We start from the raw sequence: 20,517 nt of genomic DNA on the forward strand, positions 1-20,517 counted from the left end.
TGAATAGTAACTGTGTACAATTGTGCCAGAGAAACTAGCAACGGAAGGTGAAATGCGCTGTGTATATTACGGTCGCGTTGTGCTCTATTATCTGTTTCCCGATCCACCGTCAACCAAGGCTGTACACATGCAGTGTTGTGTGTGCACTATCTACTACAGCTACGGTAGGGGTGTACATTTCACCAGCCACCTGGCAAAATATGAATGTGGCAATTTTAAACATTTGTTTTAAAAAAAATTGCAGTCTGCCTTAGCAGTTAAAATTTTGACACAGTGTTTCTTTCGATGTATTCTTGGTGTATAAAAAATTTCGGGACAGGTTCCGACAAGTGAGATTGAACCGTTCCCTTGTAAATGATTTACTGGGTTGGAATGCTACACGTAAATAACATGCAACGGAATTCATCTTCATTGCATGGAGCAACACCTCATCCAGTGGGGTGCTCTGCAATGCTAGTGGCAGTTACAAAACATCCCATGTTACAGCAAAATCATATGAAATGATGATTCCGTAATGTATATAAATTCTTGTAGTTTAAGAGTTTTTTTGTGTAGGGTCAGCATCCTCTATTTTATGACAATACTCATACACTGTGTTCAGTAGCGCAGGTTCTATGACGCTGTTAATCTGTATCTGCAGCCCAATTTAAAATATAAACTCTCTTGCACATCGACGACATCGGCAGCTTATAAGAAAGTTTTGTACAGATGCAAGTTTTTTTAAAAAATCTGATGGGGCAGTAGCTACGCACAGATGTTTGTCACAAGGGTTAGTTTGATCTGCTTCTTCCCTGCTGCATCTGAGCTGTACAGTGGATGGTCGAGCGAATTTCTTAGCGACAATGTGTGAGTTCAAAATACCAAGCGGTTTGTATCTGGTTTTGTGCACAACCAAAAACCTGAATCAGGAGAGCACCTTTCCTCTCCCAAGAGAAGGTCAGCATATACTTATTCGAGGTAAATGTCTAGCGAAATTTCACTCCACAGAGTGCTCATTTTTTCTCGAGAGTCACACACAGAATTCACGTCTATGACAATGCAGGTGGCGCAATGGTTAAAATATTGGACTCGCATTCAGGAGGATAATGCTTCAAATCCCTTTCTGTAACAATGTTCTCTAGTACAAACAGTCCTGCTGGAGGAGCAGTGTGCTTCTTCCTTCGTGTATGCTACTCCGTGCTCTGCACTCGCTGCTGGCACACCGCATCCTAGACTCGTCCATCGCGGTGCTCATTGTCACAACGCGAAGTATAAGTGTCCTGATGTTCGCTGTACATTCCTTTACTCAAGCAGTCGTCCGTTGTGTTTTTAGGTTTTACCACACCTAGCACAACCCCTGTTTTCTAAAGTGTTATATGTTTCACGTATCTACTACTGCGCGTAAAAAATTATTATTAGCTTCGGTTTCTTGTTTATTTTCAGTATCACACCTAATGATAAGCATGTCATAGCAGAAACTGGTCATGGCTTAAGTATTGTAAATAAAAAGAGCCTTACAACTGAAGCGGTATGTTTAGTCTCTGCCAGAAAGTTCTTTAGAGAAACAAATACATTCCGTACGTCTTAAGGCCTATCTTAAACCACGAAAGAGGGTGTGGACGGAGTACAAACTGTTGAATAGACATGCGTTGTTTCCAAAATATGTCTGCGTGCTTACTGAATAATTTACTCACCACACAACGTTGCATGATGCAACCTATTCTACTGTCTACTCCTTCATTCAACATGGAATAAAAGCCTTTGGTCGTCGGAAAAAAATGCACAACACGTGCGATAGCAGCTCTTCGAATCACGTTCTCACTTTGTGTCGCTTTCTTCCAAATATTTCATTATGTTCGAAAACGGTATGTTTGTCGCATTCTTACTGCAAATTTGATCCAGTGTTGGTTTCATGTATAGTGAAAAACTTTCCAGTCTTTAGCTACAGATCATCCATTGAATGTATTTTATCTGTGGACCCTGAAAGATGCCTACGTGGTTCGCGATCTTCATCGAAAAACTTGCTGCAACCGCTGCCAGCCTGCTGTTTACATACACATACGCTTAAAAGACCGTCTAATAATAATGTGTGAGAAATTTATGTTAGCCAAGCCTGCCTGTTGAGCTTTTGTAGACGGTGTCTGTTCAATACGTTGCAAGCGGAGGTGCGTTTCAAGAGGCTTTCTCACAGGCTTCAACATCTGGGAACCTGTAGCAATACTTCATTCGCCGTACAGTCTCGAAACTTGCGATGTGCTTACAGAAAAATGCTGCTAGACGCGAAAACCATTAATTATAATTATACTGCCAGCCATTTTAAGCAGTCACATACAATTCGCCTAGAGGAGAGGGCGGACTAGCATTTAAACTATATGTGGTTTGGTCTGGATTCATTTAACTGAAGTTAAGAGCGCAATGGCACATGTTTCGAAGTGACAGTAGGCTAAATGTTCGTCGTGAATAGCCGGAGCCTGAGTGTAAATGAGTGTGCGTTGAGACAGCAAAAATGCGAGCTGCCAAACCAACATGTGTGTCGAACAAATACTGCAGTATGTGCGATCTCTAATGACTATTCACAGCAGCTGAATATTTTATTTAATGCATTACACAGTCTCGATATTAGTGGAGCGCTTACATAAAAAATCTGCAATACTCGCTGCTAACTGTGTTAATCAAGTTGCAAAAGCCATTAATTACAGTAATAATGGTTACCATTTTCTTAAGCAGACGCAGTGCCATGTCAAAGTACCTTACCTGGCCATTCTTTTAACACTGCTCCTCATTACAACATCCAGCTGATAAAATATTTCAAATACTCCTTAGCGCTAAATTAATTATGGGCAGCAGCAGCACATAATGACGTTGACATGACGTCAGCTACGTGCTGACGCGACGTCGAAAGTTGGTTGGTTGGTTGGTTGGTTGGTTGGGGGAAGGAGACCAGACAGCGTGGTCATCGGTCTCATCGGATTAGGGAAGAATGGGGAAGGAAGTCGGCCGTGCCCTTTTCAGAGGAACCATCCCGGCATTTGCCTGGAGTGATTTAGGGAAATCACGGAAAACCTAAATCAGGATGGCCGGACGCAGGATTGAATCGTCGTCCTTCCGAATGCGAGTCCAGTGTCTAACCACTGCGCCACCTCGCTCGGTACGTCGAAAGTTGTTATTATTGCATCAACAGAAGTTACAAGCCCTTGACACTGTGTAGGCATACTGGGTTATTATAAATATACTGACGATGTTCGTAGCGCCACGATGCAAGCTGTATATAATACAGAACGCAGAATCATCGTAGTCATGTTTATTAATAAGAGCACTTGTGATACATTGAAAAAATAATGGTTCTACTTTTTTACGCCATTTGAAAATGCGGCACAGTAGAAATTCAAAATGTAATGTGAGTACAGGAAAAGGGGAGGAACGATGAAATACACGATAACGGCACATTTATTACGGTATAGTCACGCGATACGACATGTGTTCAGGATGGTCTCTCGAATCAGCAACATGCTGCACCCGTAACTCGGCATGGTCGAAAGTTGCTTGCAGCATATCCGGTGTAATCAGAGCGATGTGTCGTCAATATGCTGTCCTTCCGAATTCAGGTCAGGAACAATCCGGATACATCCGTGACAGACACGATCTTTCAGATATCCACACAGCCAGAAGTCACATGGCTTTAGGTAGGGGGATCTGGAAGGCCACACATTTGGAAATCGTCTACAAATGATGCTGTTATTATCGAATGTTTCTTGTAGCTAATATTTCACCTTCCAAGCGACATGCGTTGTCGACCCATCTTGTATGAATTACGTGTTGCACAGGAAGATCCTCATAATGTGCAAATGTCACTGTACAACTAACAGGACCGTGAAGTATCATTCCCTCAAGGAAAACCGACTCGAGAGTGAATGAGCTTGTAAAATCAAACAACGCAGTCACGTAAGTGGGGAGAAGTTTATGTTTCTGCGCAAAGTGTGACGTAGAGACCTATATGTGACAGTACTGTACTTTCACGGCAGCGTGAAGAGTAAAATGTGGTCTGTCCGTCCAAAGAATATTCCCCTCGCTCAAGTCATCCTTTTCCATGTGTGCCAATAGACGGAAGACAAATTCACGGCGTTGCAGCCTGTCTTGGGAATTCATTTGGCGCACATTCTCAACCTTGTAGGAATTCCACTGTAAAATGTGCCACAAATCTAGTTGAACTTTTGACTAGGGGAGAGGCAGTTCCCGTGAAATAGATCGAGCACGGGTTGTAGAATTTGAGATGTGTGCTGCACGATTGGCTATAGCTTCAGAAACTTCGTCAGCAACTGCCACGGGAATGGGCCGTCTCCGTCTCCCTGCTGCGCAAAGTAATTTACCTGTTTCTTCAAATTTCTTCATCACATTTTTTAGCCCGCTTATTGACTTGAGGCTATTTCGCAGCTGTTTCTGTCGGCGATATTCCCGCAATGCAGTGATTCTATTGCTGCCGTTCTGATAAAACAACTTTATTAGCAGCGCACAGTTTTTTTTTCTTAATAACTATTGAATTTCGTACGAAAACTTTAACCTTCATAACTCTTTACACAAACAGTCACTTCACAAAAGAAATCAACAGGTGTCGCCAAGCGACAGACAACATACTCACGTCAACATTTCACCTGTGATTACTTACTGCGCCATATTTTCACCTGGTGGCAGAAAGAGGAACTATTATTGTTTTCAGCATACTCAATGCACTCACAACGATGTTTCAGCATCCTGCGATGTATATAGAGCGCACTGCAACACTCAGAAACCGTTAGTTAAATTACAACCACATCTACATCTACATCTACATCTACTTGTTTACTCTGCAATTCACATTTAAGTGCTTGGCAGAGGGTTCAACGAACCACAGTCATACTATCTCTCTACCATTCCACTCCCGAACAGCGTGTGGGAAAAACGAACACCTAAACCTTTCTCTTCGAGTTCTGATTTCTCTTATTTTATTTTGATGATCATTCCTACCTATGTAGGTTGGGCTCAACAAAATATTTTCGCATTCGGAAGAGAAAGTTGGTGACAGAAATTTCGTAAAAAGATCTCGCCGCGACGCAAAACGTCTTTGCTATAATGACTTCCATCCCAACTCGCGTATCATATCTGCCACACTCTCTCCCCTATTACGTGATAATACAAAACGAGCTGCCCTTTTTTGCACCCTTTCGATGTCCTCCGTCAATCCCACCTGGTAAGGATCCCACACCGCGCAGCAATATTCTAACAGAGGACGAACGAGTGTAGTGTAAGCTGTCTCTTTAGTGGACTTGTTGCATCTTCTAAGTGTCCTGCCGCTTTCTGCAAACACTGCAACCGCGTGAAATATAATTATACTTTCTGTGCTTTACGACTTGTAAGTAGCATACGCAGATATGTATTACGAAATGACGAGTTCACGTTCACTCGGCATGTATGAGTGTAAAAGTTGTGTTATACAGCTACTCAATCTGGTACCACTTGAGGCCAGCAGATACAGATAAGTAATGTCCAAAAAAAGCGTTTCAACGTGAACTCGTCATTTCGTAATACATATCTGCGTATGTAACTTACAAGTCGTAAAGCACAGAAAGTATAATTAGATTTCACGCGTTTGGAGTGTTTGCAGAAAGCGGCAGGAAATGTACGCGATCGATGTTAGGAACGAAAGCTGTTAGCAAAATGTGACATTGCCCACCACATTCGTCGTGTGATGGTGTCTGTACGTAGTTTCGAACCGATAGGAAGTGCACGAAGTAGTAATAACTCTCTCTGAGTTTATATCCGAAAAAAGAAACTCATATCGCTGCTCCACTCGCAAACAGAGCCGAGATTAATACGTTTGTCTCCGTACTCGGCGCGGCAGACCTATCTGCAATGGACATACCTAGGTACTGGGTAGCACGAAAAACCATTGCGAATGAGCTTCCGAAAATCGGCTTCATGCTGACCTCGCGATTCCTATGCATCGGACGCGATGCAGCTGTGTGTGTGTGGGTGTGTGTGTGTGTGTCGAAAGATCCGATGGGAAGCGAACTGCCATGGTGCCTCGCGAAAAACGCTCCGCGTAGTGCTAATCGGCTGCGGGACATCCTAGTGCTGTACAGACTATATGTAGATTTATAGGTATGCCTTAAGACGTAGTACTGAGACGTATATGGGTGCACGGCACGCATTATCCCAGTATTCCGACGGGGTTTTTATTGTTTTATTTTTCCTTATCGATATGCGTCCGACGCTCGTGGTCTCGCGGTAGCGTTCTCGATTCCCGAGCACAGGGTCCCGGATTAGATTTCCAGCGGGATCAGGAATTTTTACGTGCCCCGAGATGACTGGATGTTGTTGTGTCGTCTTCATCATCATCATTCATCGCCACTGCGGTCGGAGGAAGCCAACAGCAAACCCCCTCCATTAGGACCTCACCTAATACGGCGGTGAGGGTCTCCCGCATCGTCCCCTTACACTTTGTCAAGAAGCATGGGACTTCATTTCCATTATCCATATGCGTAACTCAGCTGAAAGTTTGAGCAGGCTAATCCTAAGTATTTGGTGTGGCTGCCATGTGACAGACAGGGCGAATCGTGTTGAAGATACGTGGAACTTTTCTTCTTTGCTGTGGGAGGATGTAATAAACGGGCAGTGCTTGTGCTTACAGACATGGTGGGTAGTAAATGTTTGTCTTCCTTTTTAGTGCAGGCAGTGCACCTAATCCAGTTATCTTAACGACAGGCAGCTAATTCTACCAATTTTTTACGCTGGCACTTTTGGTCCATTCCACTACTTTTTTTACTACATTTGAGAAGTGTGACTTAATTCAAAAGTGGAAGGGTTTCCAAATCGGTTTTAAGCCTGTACACACAGATCTCACCGTCTCACAAAAGATACGTGATTGTGAATAACGATAAGAGATTTGTTATTTGCTGTTTAATGTAGATGGCCTCCATTTGTAGAGTAAAAATGTGCAGGGCGTCCATAATCAGAGTTCAATCATCAAAACGCTGTAAAAGGAGAACCACTACTCAGAATGACCTCAAATTTGAACAGCATATTATGGATTCAGGGGGGGGGGGGGAAACGTCGTGAAAAAAAAAAAACTTAACGAAACCTTTACCAAGCGATACCGCTGTAAGCGTCTTAACGTAAAAGGGGTCGACTACAAATGAAGATGAAACGCAATACGAAGGTTCATGTTTGAGTTGCACATTACACCATCCGTACTGTTCAATGTGCAGGAATGCACAAGTTAGGCGGTCAACAGCCACCGTTAGTTAGGTAAGCCCATCCACCACGGCAACGTCGTACTATATCGGATGGAAAAAATCCGTTTTTAATTGTCCTGATGCCAAAAACCGCATACAAAGCGAAGTTACATCGGTTTTCAATTATCCTGGGGCCAAAAGCCGCATGAAAATCAAAATTACATCGGTGTCTAATTGTTGTGAGCAAGACATCTTGAATATGCTGTCCACAGTTTTCTGTCACAAGCTGAAATCAAGAGACAGCATATAATACAACACAATGGAGTGTCTCGGGGGTCACGTTCAGAATGCTTTGCGCAATGTGTGCCTTCAGTTCAGCTACGTTCGTAATCAGAGCACTGGCCATAACATCTTCCAAATAACCCCATAGCCAAAGGTCACACATATTACGTCAGGCGATCTGGACGGCCAGGGTATAGGGAAACGACGCCTGATAACTACAGAATTTCCGAAATGCCTCTGCAATAGCCTCTTCATTGGCTGTGCAGTGTTGGAGGAGCACCGTTTAGCATAAAAATGATCCTACCCAAACATTCATGCTGTCGGAGGGATGGAATGACATTGGTGGGCAATAGACTCTCATAGCGTCTACCTGCCACGGTACAGTTAACAGGTTTTGAAGGACTCATCTCGTCGAATAAATACAATCCTATGACAAACGATGTCGTCAACCGGCCCAACACAATCACCTTTGCAGAATGAAGTGGTACTGGTTGATGTGCGTGCGGGTTTTCTCTTGCCCACATTCTGCAGTTCTGCGTATTGACGTTCGTGGAAATGGAAATGGGCTTCGTCTGTCCAAGGAATGTTCCACGGCCATTCATTGCCCACTTTCATGCGAGCTTGAAATTTCAAAACGAACGTTTTTCTTGCTGGAACGTCAGCAAAAAGCAATTCCCGAACATGGGCTGTTCTGTATGAATAACAATGCAAGGGGGTGTAAACTAGCTCGCGTCCGAGGAAGAAGCCCACACGTGCACCCTGGGTAATGCTAAATGAGCTAGAACGATAGCTGGCGCCAGACTTATCTTCTCTAGAGGATCTCCTGGCCTTGCTCACATGGAAGCAAGCCTGTCAGATAAGGACTCCTGCAGGAGCTGCATGACAAGAAATATCGGACCTAGCCTCCGAATTTTCAAACTAAATATTGAAGGACTAAGCAGATCCAAATGCGAAACTTTGTCTCGTATTCTCCGAGAGAGGAACATTGATGTTGTTGGTATACAAGAGACTCATGTAACTAGTGTGGCCGATCTTAAGGCAATAGGCAGAATACCAGGATACGAGATACTAGGTGCGACATACCATCACTCACACGGCTGTGCTACTTATATCCGCAGCAACATAAAAAATGCCCAAGTATTGTACTCTGGCATTGGCAGTGGAATCCACCCTGTCACTATAAAAGTGGAAGAAGTTTCAGTAACTAATGTTTATAAACCTCCACTCGTCCAGTGACCTCCAGAGGTACTACCCCCACTCCCCCATCCAGCTCTGTACTTGGGAGATCTCAAGAGTCACCATACAATGTGGAAATACAACATCAGTGACTAGAATGGCGTTGCACTCACAGACTGGATGGACGAAAACTGCTTAAGTCTCATATTCGATGCAAAGGATAGGGTAACTTTCAGATCAGCAGCATGGGGTAGAGACTCAAACCCAGATCTATGTTTCTCCACCCAGAATCACAGTGGCCAATCAATCAGCATAACCAGAACGATCCTACCAGATTTCTCACGCAGTCAACATTGTCCAGTCATGTATGAAATAGGCATACAAATCCCGGTGATCCGATCTATACCAAGACCTAGATGGAATTTCCTAAAGGCAAACTGGGAACTGTTCTCCCAAGAACTTCACGAGGTCGTAAGATGGATCCCAGCAACACCTAAAAATTACAACAGATTTGTAGGTGCAGAGATTGCAACAGCAAAAAAGTGTATCCCACGTGGGTACCGCAAGGAATACATACCGGGCTGTTACAAAGATTGTGTGAAACTTTTTGAAACATACGTAAAACATGGTGATACAGACGTAGCCAATGAACTGCTACAGGCACTGGATGAGGCTCGAAGAAATAGATGGATTAAGACAACTGCTGAAATGGATTTTAAGAAGTCAAGCAGAAAAGCTTGGAGCTTACTAAAGAAGTTGGGGGGGGGGGAAGTAAACCACCAATCAAAGTAATTCGAACAGTGCTACCAGACCAGATAGCAAGTCGAATTGTATCACTATCTAGAGCACCACGAGACAAACACTACACACAAAAAGTAAAAAGGGAATACAGAAACATACAGCGAACAACACCTCAAGAAACTGAGTACTCCCGGAGCTTCACAACTGAAGAACTAGAAGCTGCTCTCAATGATGTTAAAACGGGTAAGGCGCCTGGTTATGATGGAATGCACCCTGTATTCCTGACTTGATGTGGGAAGGAAACGAAGAAATGGCTGACCAAGTTTTACTCATGCATACTAACATCGGGCTGCGTGCCAAAAGCTTTTAAAATTACTAAAATAGTTGCTGTGCTGAAACCAAACGAACCATCAGATAAAGCTGAAAGTTACCGCCCTATCGCTCTCCTCAGCTGCTGCTACATACTTCTGGAACGGCTACTCCTCAACAGGCTGGGCCCACGAATCCTAGAAGTCATCCCGTCCGAGCAGGCAGGTTTCAGACCCAATAGGAGCTGCACAGACCAGGTTCTAAGTCTAACGACATATATTGAAGCGGGTTTTCAAAAACAAAACAAAAAAAGACTGCGGTAGCTTTCATAGACCTAACAGCTGCCTATGACACTGTATGGAAGGAAGGATTTTTACACAAACTGATACAAGTAATCCCCTGCCGTATGTCACTGAGACTTGTCAACAACATGCTTTCGGATAGATACTTCCAGGTGATACAGGGTAATGACATAAGCAAACAGAGGAAAATGAACAATGGACTGCCTCAAGGATCAGTTTTAGCACCAATGCTCTTTAATCTTTACATTTCTGACCTGCCTGAAACCATTTCAAGGAAGTTTAGCTATGCTGATGATATGGCCATACCTATCCAAAGCAAGCAGTTTTAAGACACTGAAAACATCCTCACAACTGACCTAAACAAAATGCATGAGTATTTCAACAAATGGAGGCTAATACAAAAACCCACCAAGACTGAAGTCAGCTGTTTTCATTGGAACAACAGAATGGCAGGATATGAGCTGAAGGTTCATATGAATGACAGCCAACTGCGATATCAGCCATATCCAAAGTACCTGGGGGTCACTCTAGTTGGACATTATCCTTCAAAAGACACCTGGAAAATGTATCCAATAAAATAAGCTCACGGAACAGCCTCATTCACAGGCTCTGCAGCACGAGCTGAGGAGCAGCAGCAGACACAATACGAACCATTTGCCACATTGCGCTTCAAAAGGACCTATCTTTCGAATTTTTTAATCATTTTCTCCAGACCTTTAGCAGACATTGGAGTAATGCCTTTTTCATACCCTTGAGTGTGTCGAACTTCTACAGGGCCACTGGCACACAGTCACCATTCTTGTAAGTAGTCTTACCAGTAGCGCTCGATCCTTCATGGTGACACTCACTTTGGGCATCGCGGACGCAAACTGAGGAACAGCCATGTGGCGCGCATTTGTTGGTGGGCATTTTCGGATGCTTACAGTGCATCTATTGGTCAAATATTTTTTTTTAATTTTTTGTTCCATGACGTCAGCGTCAATAATATACTGTGCTGCTGTGCGAAGTTTAACAACGCTTTGCAGTTTGTCTACTGGTGTACAGATAAAATACTCTGACAATCATGATTATTATTGTTAACTACTTTATGTCTGCATACAGCTTTAATAAACTACACTGTCTCCTACAAATATGACCCATAATTTGTTCTACAGGACGAAATAACACTCGCCGGTACAGTGATGGGGTCATAGCTTTATTCCTGGACGGGGGTGAGATGATGCTGCAACATTTAAAACATTAGATCACTTTATTACAACTTGAGCAAGATGAATTATTTAACTTCGTTATAACCCAAGTCGACAGGAATGTCGTGTTTATTCATTACTGTCAATCAACATTAAAATATCACTTGATACAGAACAAGATACTAGTCTAAAAATGGTTCAAATGGCTCTGAGCACTATGGGACTTAACTTCTGAGGTCATCAGTCCCCTAGAACTTAGAACTACTCAAACTTACGTAACCTAAGGACATCATACACATCCTTGCCCGAGGCAGGATTCGAACCAGCGACCGTAGCGGTCACACGGTTCCAGACTGTAGCGCCTAGAACCACTCGGCCACCCCGGCTGGCGATACTAGTCTCTTCTCACAGAGTACATCTGATGATAAACATCTATGCTGAGTTCTGTTGAGAGAAGATGTTGTCATCTTCAGCGATGATTGCTGACTGAGCAGTGCACTCAGACGAAAGTAAGCAATCTGATCCAGTGGCGTAGGAAACTCTAAAGGATGTGTGTACGCCATCGACTCTCTTTCGTCGTTGCTTCTGGTAGCGACTATGTTTACTTCTGGATTTGTCGCAAGGCCACAATTTTTTCACCTCCTCTTCGGACGACAACACAGAAATGTTATATTAATGCAGGAGAAACATAGTATTTTCACCCAATACAGACAAGGAAAGTTTTCACAGCAGTGTCGCCTTTCCTTCGTATGATCCTGTAAGTCAATATTTCCTCCATGAACCATGGACTTTACCGTTGGTGGGGAGGCATGCGTGCCTCAGCGACACAGACAGTCGTACCGTAGGTGCAACCACAATGGAGGGGTAACTGTTGAGAGGCCAGACAAACGTGTGGTTCCTGAAGAGGGGCAACAGCGTTTTCAGTAGCTGCAGGAGCAACAGTCTGGGTGACTGACTGATCTGGCCTTGTAACATCAACCAAAACGGCCTCTCGGTGCTGGTACTGCGAACAGCTGACAGCCAGGGGAAACTACAGCCGTAATTTTTCCCGAGTTCATGCAGCTCTACTGTATGGTTAAATGTTGATGAGATCCTCTTGGGTATAATATTCCCGAGGTAAAATAGTCCCCCATTCTGATCTCCAGGTGGGGACAACGCAGGACGACGTCGTTATCAGGAGAAACAGAACTGGCGTTCTACGCATCGTATCGTGGAATGTCAGATCCCTTAATCGGGTAGGTAATTAAAAAAATGGTTCAAATGGCTCTGAGCACTATGGGACTTAAGTTCTGAGGTCTTCAGTCCCCTAGAACTTAGAACTACTTAAACCTAACTAACCTAAGGACATCACACACATCCATGCCCGAGGCAGGATTCGAATCTGCGACCGAATCGGTCACACGGTTCCAGACTGAAGCGCCTAGAACCGCACGGGCAGGTAGTTAGAAAATTTCAAAATGGAAATGGATAGATTAAAGTTAGGTTTAGTGGGAATTAGTGAAGTTCGGTGTTAGGAGAAACAGGACTTCTGGTCAGATGGATACAGGATTATAAATACCACATAAAATAGGGGTATTGCAGGAGTAGGTTGAATAATTAATTAAAAAATAGGTAAGCTACTATGAACAGCATAGTGAACACATTATTGCAGCCAAGATAGGCAGGAAGCCCACACCTACCACTGCACTACAGGTTTGTACGCCAACTAGCTCCGCAGATGAGGAGGAGATAGAGGAAATTTATGATGAGATAAGAGAAATTCTTTGAAAATAATAATATTAAGAAAATCTATAAGAATGTAACGTCCTCAGAAGAAATTGCTTGATCAGTTAAAGACCGCCTGTGAGATAATATCACCAAGGGAGGTACAGAGGCTACAGGTTATGAATCCCCTGAAATCCACGGTCAGGGTACAAATAAAGGTACAGAAAGATGGCTATTGACTGCTGTGCTCTATCATTGGAAAGAAATTATAGGGGTGGTTAAGGGAGACGAAAATTTAATAGTCATGTGGTACAGCAATTCGATAGTACGAAAAGGAAGTGAAGGAAAAGTAGTAGGTGAACATGGACTGGTAGAAAAGAATGAAATAGGAAACCGCCTGGTAGCATTTTGCACAGAGCATAATTTAATCATAGCTAACACTTAGTTTAGGAATTACAAAAGAAGGTTGAATACGTGGAAGAGACCTGGAAACACCGGAAGGTTTCAGATTGATTATATTATATTAAGACAGCGATTACGGAACCAGGTTTTAAATATTACCGTAAGACACTTTCAGGGGCAGATGTGGACTGTGACCACAATATTTTGGTTATGAACTACAGATTAAAACTGAAGAAAGTATAAAAGGGAAAGATTTAATGGAGATGGAACTTGGGTAAACTGAAAGAACCAGAGGTTCTAGAGAGTTTCAGAGGGAGTATTTGAGAATGATTGACAAGATTAGGGGAAACGAATGCAGTAGAAGAAGAATGGGTAACTTTAGGAGATGAAATAGTGAAGGCATCAGAAAATCAAATAGGTAAAAATACGAGGGCTAGTAGAAATCCTTGGGTAACACAAAGGATATTGAATTTAATCGATGGAAAGAGAAAATATAAAATTGCTATAAATGAAGCAGGCGAAAGGGTATACAAACGTCCAAAACATGAGGTCGACTGGAAGTGCAAAATCGCTACGCAGGAATAGTTAGAGGACAAATGTAAGGATGTAGAAGCATATATCACCAGGGGTAAGATAGATGATGCCCACAGGAATACCAAAGAGACCTTTGGAGAAAAGAGAACCACCTGTACGAATATCAAGAGCTCACATGGAAAACCAGTACTAAGCAAAGAAGGGAAAGCAGAAATGTGGAAGAAGTATATAGAGATTCTATACAGGAGACGTGTATTTGAGGGCAATATTATTCTACTGCGTGTAGAAATTGACAAAGCACTGAAAGACTTACGTCAAAACAAGGCCCCGGGAGTAGACAACAGTCCGTTAGACCAACTGATAGCGTTGGGAGAGCCAGTCATGACAAAAGTCTTCCATCTGGTGAGCAAGATCTGTGAGACAGGAGAAGTAGCATGGACTTCAAGAATGATATAATAATTCCAATTCCAAGGAAAGCAGGTGCTGACAGGTGTCAAAATAACCGAACTATCAGTTTAATAAGTCACGGTTCAAAATACTAACACGAATCCTTTACAGAAGAATCGAAAAACTGGTCGAAGCTGACCTCAGGGTAGATCAGTTTGGATTCCGGAAAAATGTAGGAATACGCGAGGCAATACTAACCGTGCATCTGATTTTAGAAGATAGGTTAAAGAAAGGCAAACCTACGTTTATAGCATTTGTAGGCTTAGAGAAAGCTTTTGACAATTGACTGGAACACTCCCTCTCAAATTCTAAAGGTGGCAGCGGTAAAAAACGGGGGCGAAAGGCTATTTACAATTTGTACGGAAACCAGATAGCAGTTATTAGAGTTGAGAGGCACGAAAGGGAAGCAATGGTGGATAAGGAGTGAGACAGGGTTGTAGCCTATCCCCGATGTTATTCAATCGGTACATTGAGCAGGCAGTAAAGGAAGCAAAAGAACAACACTGTAATTCTATCAGAAACAGCTAAGGACTAGGAAGAGCCGCTGACAGAAATGGACAGTGTCTTGAAACGAGGATACAAGGTGAACATCAACAAAAGCAAAAGAAGGATAATTGAATGTAGTCTAATTAAATCAAGTGATACCGAGAAAATTACAGTAGGAAACGAGACGCTTAAAGTAGTAGATGAGTTTTGTTGTTTAGGGAGCACAATAACTGATAATGGTCGAAGTAGGCAGGATATAAAATGCAGACTGGTAATGGCAAGAAAAGCGTTTCTCGAGAAGAGAAATCTGTTAACATCGAGTATAGATTTAAGTGTCAGGAAATCCTTTCTGCAATTATTTGTATGGAGTGTAGCCATGTATGGAAGTGAAACATGGACGATAAACAGTTCAGACAAGAAGAGAATAGAAGCTTTCGAAATGTGGCGCTACAGAAGAATGCTGAAGATTAGATGGATAGATCATGTAACTAATGATGAGGTACTGAACAGAATTGTGAAGAAGAGAAATTTCTGGTACAAGGTAACTAAAAGAAGGGATCGGTTGGTAGGACACATTCTGAGGCCTCAAGGGATCACCAATTTTGTACTGGAGGGAAGCGTGCGGGGTAAAAATCGTAGTGGGAGACCATGAGATGAATACAGTAAGCAGATTCAGAGGGATGTAAGTTGCAATAATTACTCGGGAGTTAAGAGGCTTGCACAGGATACAGTAGCCTGTAGAGCAACATCAAACCAGTCTTTGGACTGAAGACCACAACAACAACAACAGTGACAGTTTTCACTTATATTTTTCTTTAGATCAGTCAGTATGTTTCGTTATATTTATAAAAATATCGATTTCTCCAACGTATTTTGTAAGCTGGCGTTTTCGACAATGTGTCGTTTTTTCCTTTATATCTCTGTTATGCCAGTGGGGGTCACGTGTTCTTGAAATCTTATTATTAAATTTCGTCCAGTTTGCCCTACGAAAATTTTCTCACACATATAAATACTTCAATGTGCAAATTTAAAGGATTCTTCCACGTAATTGCAGTGTGTTCTGTATTCTTCTATTAGGTTGGTTTTCAGAAGTGCAGCTCTGATTTTAACTGAGATTGTTGCAAACATGGTATGGTAGTGAATTGTGTATTATTGATATAATTTGTCCTTGTTGAGGCAATCCTGCCTTTAATTTCATTTTCATTTGTGTGTAGTTTTCTAGGGGGGGGGGGGAGGGGGTGGAGGGGGGGGGGCTGTTTGGGGGATGAGACCAGACAGCGAGGTCATCGATCTCATCGGATTAGGGAAGGACGGGGAAGGAAGTCGGCCGTGCCCTTTTAAAGGAACCATCCCGGCATTTGCCTGGAGTGTTTTAGGGAAATCACGGAAAACCTAAATCAGAATGGCCGGACGCGCGATTGAACCGTCGTCCTCCCGAATACGAGTCCAGTGTGCTAGTAGTTTTCTGGTAAAAACTTTGTCGAATATAGTGTGGTAATTATTATTTTTTTTTCCTATTCTCTAAATGTTGACTGGAATACTCTCTTTCAAATAATGAAGGTGGCAGGGGTAAAATACAGGGAGCGAAAGGCTATTTACAATTTGTACAGAAACCAGATGGCAGTTATAAGAGTCGAGGGGCATGAAAGGGAAGCAGTGGTTGGGAAAGGAGTGAGACAGGGTTGTAGCCTCTCCCCGATGTTATTCAATCTGTATATTGAGCAAGCAGTAAAGGAAACAAAAGAAAAATTCGGAGTAGGTATTAAAATTCATGGAGAAGAAGTAAAAACTTTGAGGTTCGCCGATGACATTGTAATTCTGTCAGAGACAGCAAAGGACTTGGAAGAGCAGTTGAACGGAATGGACAGTGTCTTGAAAGGAGGATATAAGATGAACATCAACAAAAGCAAAACGAGGATAATGGAATGTAGTCAAATTAAATCGGGTGATGCTGAGGGAATTACATTAGGAAATGAGACACTTAAAGTAGTAAAGGAGTTTTGCTATTTAGGGAGTAAAATAACCGATGATGGTCGAAGTAGAGAGGATATAAAATGTAGACTGGCAATGGCAAGGAAAGCGTTTCTCAAGAAGAGAAATTTGTTAACATCGAATATAGATTTAGGTGTCAGGAAGTCGTTTCTGAAAGTATTTGTATGGAGTGTAGCCATGTATGGAAGTGAGACATGGACGATAACTTGAATTGAAATTGAAATAAGAACACCGTGAATTCATTGTCCCAGGAAGGGGAAACTTTATTGACACATTCCTGGGGTCAGATACATCACATGATCACACTGACAGAACCACAGGCACATAGACACAGGCAACAGAGCATGCACAATGTCGGCACTAGTACAGTGTATATCCACCTTTCGCAGCAATGCAGGCTGCTATTCTCCCATGGAGACGATCGTAGAGATGCTGGCTGTAGTCCTGTGGAACGGCTTGCCACGCCATTTCCACCTGGCGCCTCAGTTGGACCAGCGTTCGTGCTGGACGTGCAGACCGCGTGAGACGACGCTTCATCCAGTCCCAAACATGCTCAATGGAGGACAGATCCGGAGATCTTGCTGGCCAGGGTAGTTGACTTACACCTTCTAGAGCACGTTGGGTGGCACGGGATACATGCCGACATGCATTATCCTGTTGGAACAGCAAGTTCCCTTGCCGGTCTAGGAATGGTAGAACGATGGATTCGATGACGGTTTGGATGTACCGTGCACTATTCAGTGTCCCCTCGACGATCACCAGTGGTGTACGGCCAGTGTAGGAGATCGCTCCCCACACCATGATGGCGGGTGTTGGCCCTGTGTGCCTCGGTTGTATGCAGTCCTGATTGTGGCGCTCACCTGCACGGCGCCAAACACGCATACGACCATCATTGGCACCAAGGCAGAAGCGACTCTCATCGCTGAAGACGACACGTCTCCATTCGTCCCTCCATTCACGCCTGTCGCGACACCACTGGAGGCGGGCTGCACGATGTTGGGACGTGAGCGGAAGACGGCCTAACGGTGTGCGGGACCGTAGCCCAGCTTCATGGAGACGGTTGCGAATGGTCCTCGCCGATACCCCAGGAGCAACAGTGTCCCTAATTTGCTGGGAAGTGGCGGTGCGGTCCCCTACGGCACTGCGTAGGATCCTACGGTCTTGGCGTGCATCCGTGCGTCGCTGCGGTCTGGTCCCAGGTCGACGGGCACGTGCACCTTCCGCCGACCACTGGCGACAACATCGATGTACTGTGGAGACCTCACGCCCCACGTGTTGAGCAATTCGGCGGTACGTCCACCCGGCCTCCCGCATGCCCACTATACGTCCTCGCTCAAAGTCCGTCAACTGCACATACGGTTCACGTCCACGCTGTCGCGGCATGCTACCAGTGTTAAAGACTGCGATGGAGCTCCGTATGCCACGGCAAACTGGCTGACACTGACGGCGGCGGTGCACAAATGCTGCGCAGCTAGCGCCATTCGACGGCCAACACCGCGGTTCCTGGTGTGTCCGCTGTTCCGTGCGTGTGATCATTGCTTGTACAGCCCTCTCGCAGTGTCCGGAGCACACCGGTGTCAATGTGTTCTTTTTTCCATTTCCAGGAGTGTAGTTTGGACAAGAAGAGAATAAAAGCTTTCGAAATGTGGTGCTACAGAAGAATGCTGAAGATAAGGTGGGTAGATCACGTAACTAATGAGGAGGTATTGAATAGGATTGGGGAGAAGAGAAGTTTGTGGCACAACTTGACTAGAAGAAGGGATCGGTTGGTAGGACATGTTCTGAGGCATCGAGGGATCACAAATTTAGCATTGGAGGGCAGCGTGGAGGGTAAAAATCGTAGAGGGAGACCAAGAGATCAATACACTAAGCAGATTCAGAAGGATGTAGGTTGCAGTAGGTACTGGGAGATGAAGAAGCTTGCACAGGATAGAGTAGCATGGAGAGCTGCATCAAACCAGTCTCAGGACTAAAGACCGCAACAACAACATAGTGATTTTAATTCATATGTTATGTTTTCTTTGCTCAGTTCTCTTTGGACTGAAGACAACAACAGCAACAACTTTTAGCAGTCACCAACCGTGTAGAAATGCATGTGTGTTTAGGGACAGACACCAAAGACACTGTGAAGTAATCTTTACCAACAATAAATGTTAGATGGCAACACACTACGTCCGCTCAGTATTTTTCTATGAGTTCCGAAAATAGTAAGTCTATACCTCGCCGTCTACTACTTCAAATCTCTGGGAATCAGTTCAGGTGCTATTACATGTGCATTTTCATCACTTGTCTGCAACCCACTGTGGACTGGTAATGTGCGAGGCAGACAGTACTTTCCCTTCACAACATCTTTTTTCCCGTTAGGACTGTGGACCGAGTGCGGGAAGAATGACTGCTTTTAGGGCTCCGTGCACGCTGTAATTGCCCTAATTTTTTCTTCGTGGTCCTTACAGGAGCGATACGTATCCTTACATCATACTGATTCCTGAAAATTTATGAGTAGGATTTCATGGAATTGTTTGCGTCAGTGTTCAAGGATTAGCCAGTTCAGGCTCTTCAACATATCCGTCCACCGCGAGTCAAGCATACCTACGATATTCCGCGCTGTCCTTGATTATACACTTTCCACATCCCTTGTTATATCTATTTGGTATGAATCCCACAGACTTGAAAAATATTTGGTTTGTTTGGCTGAGTGTTTTATATGCAGTCTGCATTGTAAAGCTTCTGTATTTTCCCAGTATTCTACCTATGAATCAAAATCAGCTACCTGCATTACCTACGATTGAGCCTATGTGGTCATTCCATTTCACAGGCATTTCTTGTCTCATGGCTCTGAGAAGAGCCATTTAAAAGCGAATTTTACTTTATGTGTTATAGCCATGTGATCTTACTAGGAAGGTAGGTCTGGCTGCCATAGTCGCCCAAATTATCTTCGAATGGCTCTTGATAGGACGATGTCTTTCAAGAAGCCTCTAGGAAAAACTTGCTGGAAATTAGGGACACGAAGCAACCTTTTGCAGAAACTGTGCGTTACTGTCTGAGGAACATCAGTGGATTACACTTACAAATTCGACGCTCAGTTTGGTGTTTCCTACGGTTGAATATTGTGTTCCGGTGCTGTTTAATAGTCTTCACATAAATAAGATACACACTCAGCTCAATATAACGAAAAAACATCATTGCTGGGTACATAAGAAGTGCTCCTTTATGCTGAGTTCCAACACTCAATCACATAGCTCCTCTGTTAAGAAGACAAGAAGCCCTGCTGAAGTAATATTCCAAAATAACTAATAAACTTCAACTTCCCACCCATGAAGATGTTCCCGGGTTGAGAAGAAATCGTTACAGAAACCCACCCCTACGACTGGTCCAGCAGCTTGCTGATAGCAACTTCACCTTTTGCAGCAAATGGTATGAAAACTGGAATAAAAATGCTCCATCTGAAGTTGGATATCTTATTCATCCTCTACAGAGACCCAGGGGCTTTGAATTCCCACGGCATGAGTGTAAGAACATAAATCGCATCCGAAGAGGGCACTGCCTCTGTGTGCGTACAACCTGCACAAATGGGGTAAACAGCCCGCCCCAAGCTGTGACTTTGGAGCACCGAACCAGACCATCCAGCACATTGCTGAGGAGTGTAAAATGAGAGCTCACCTCGTTGACCCAAACAATTTTTTCATTGCCACAGCATCGAGTCTTGACTGGATAAGGAGACTGGACATAAAAATATAACACCAGTTTTTAATGTATTGCCTGTATTTC

The sequence above is a fragment of the Schistocerca cancellata genome, chromosome 4 (assembly GCF_023864275.1).
Source record: "Schistocerca cancellata isolate TAMUIC-IGC-003103 chromosome 4, iqSchCanc2.1, whole genome shotgun sequence".
In the NCBI taxonomy this organism is placed as follows: domain Eukaryota; kingdom Metazoa; phylum Arthropoda; class Insecta; order Orthoptera; family Acrididae; genus Schistocerca; species Schistocerca cancellata.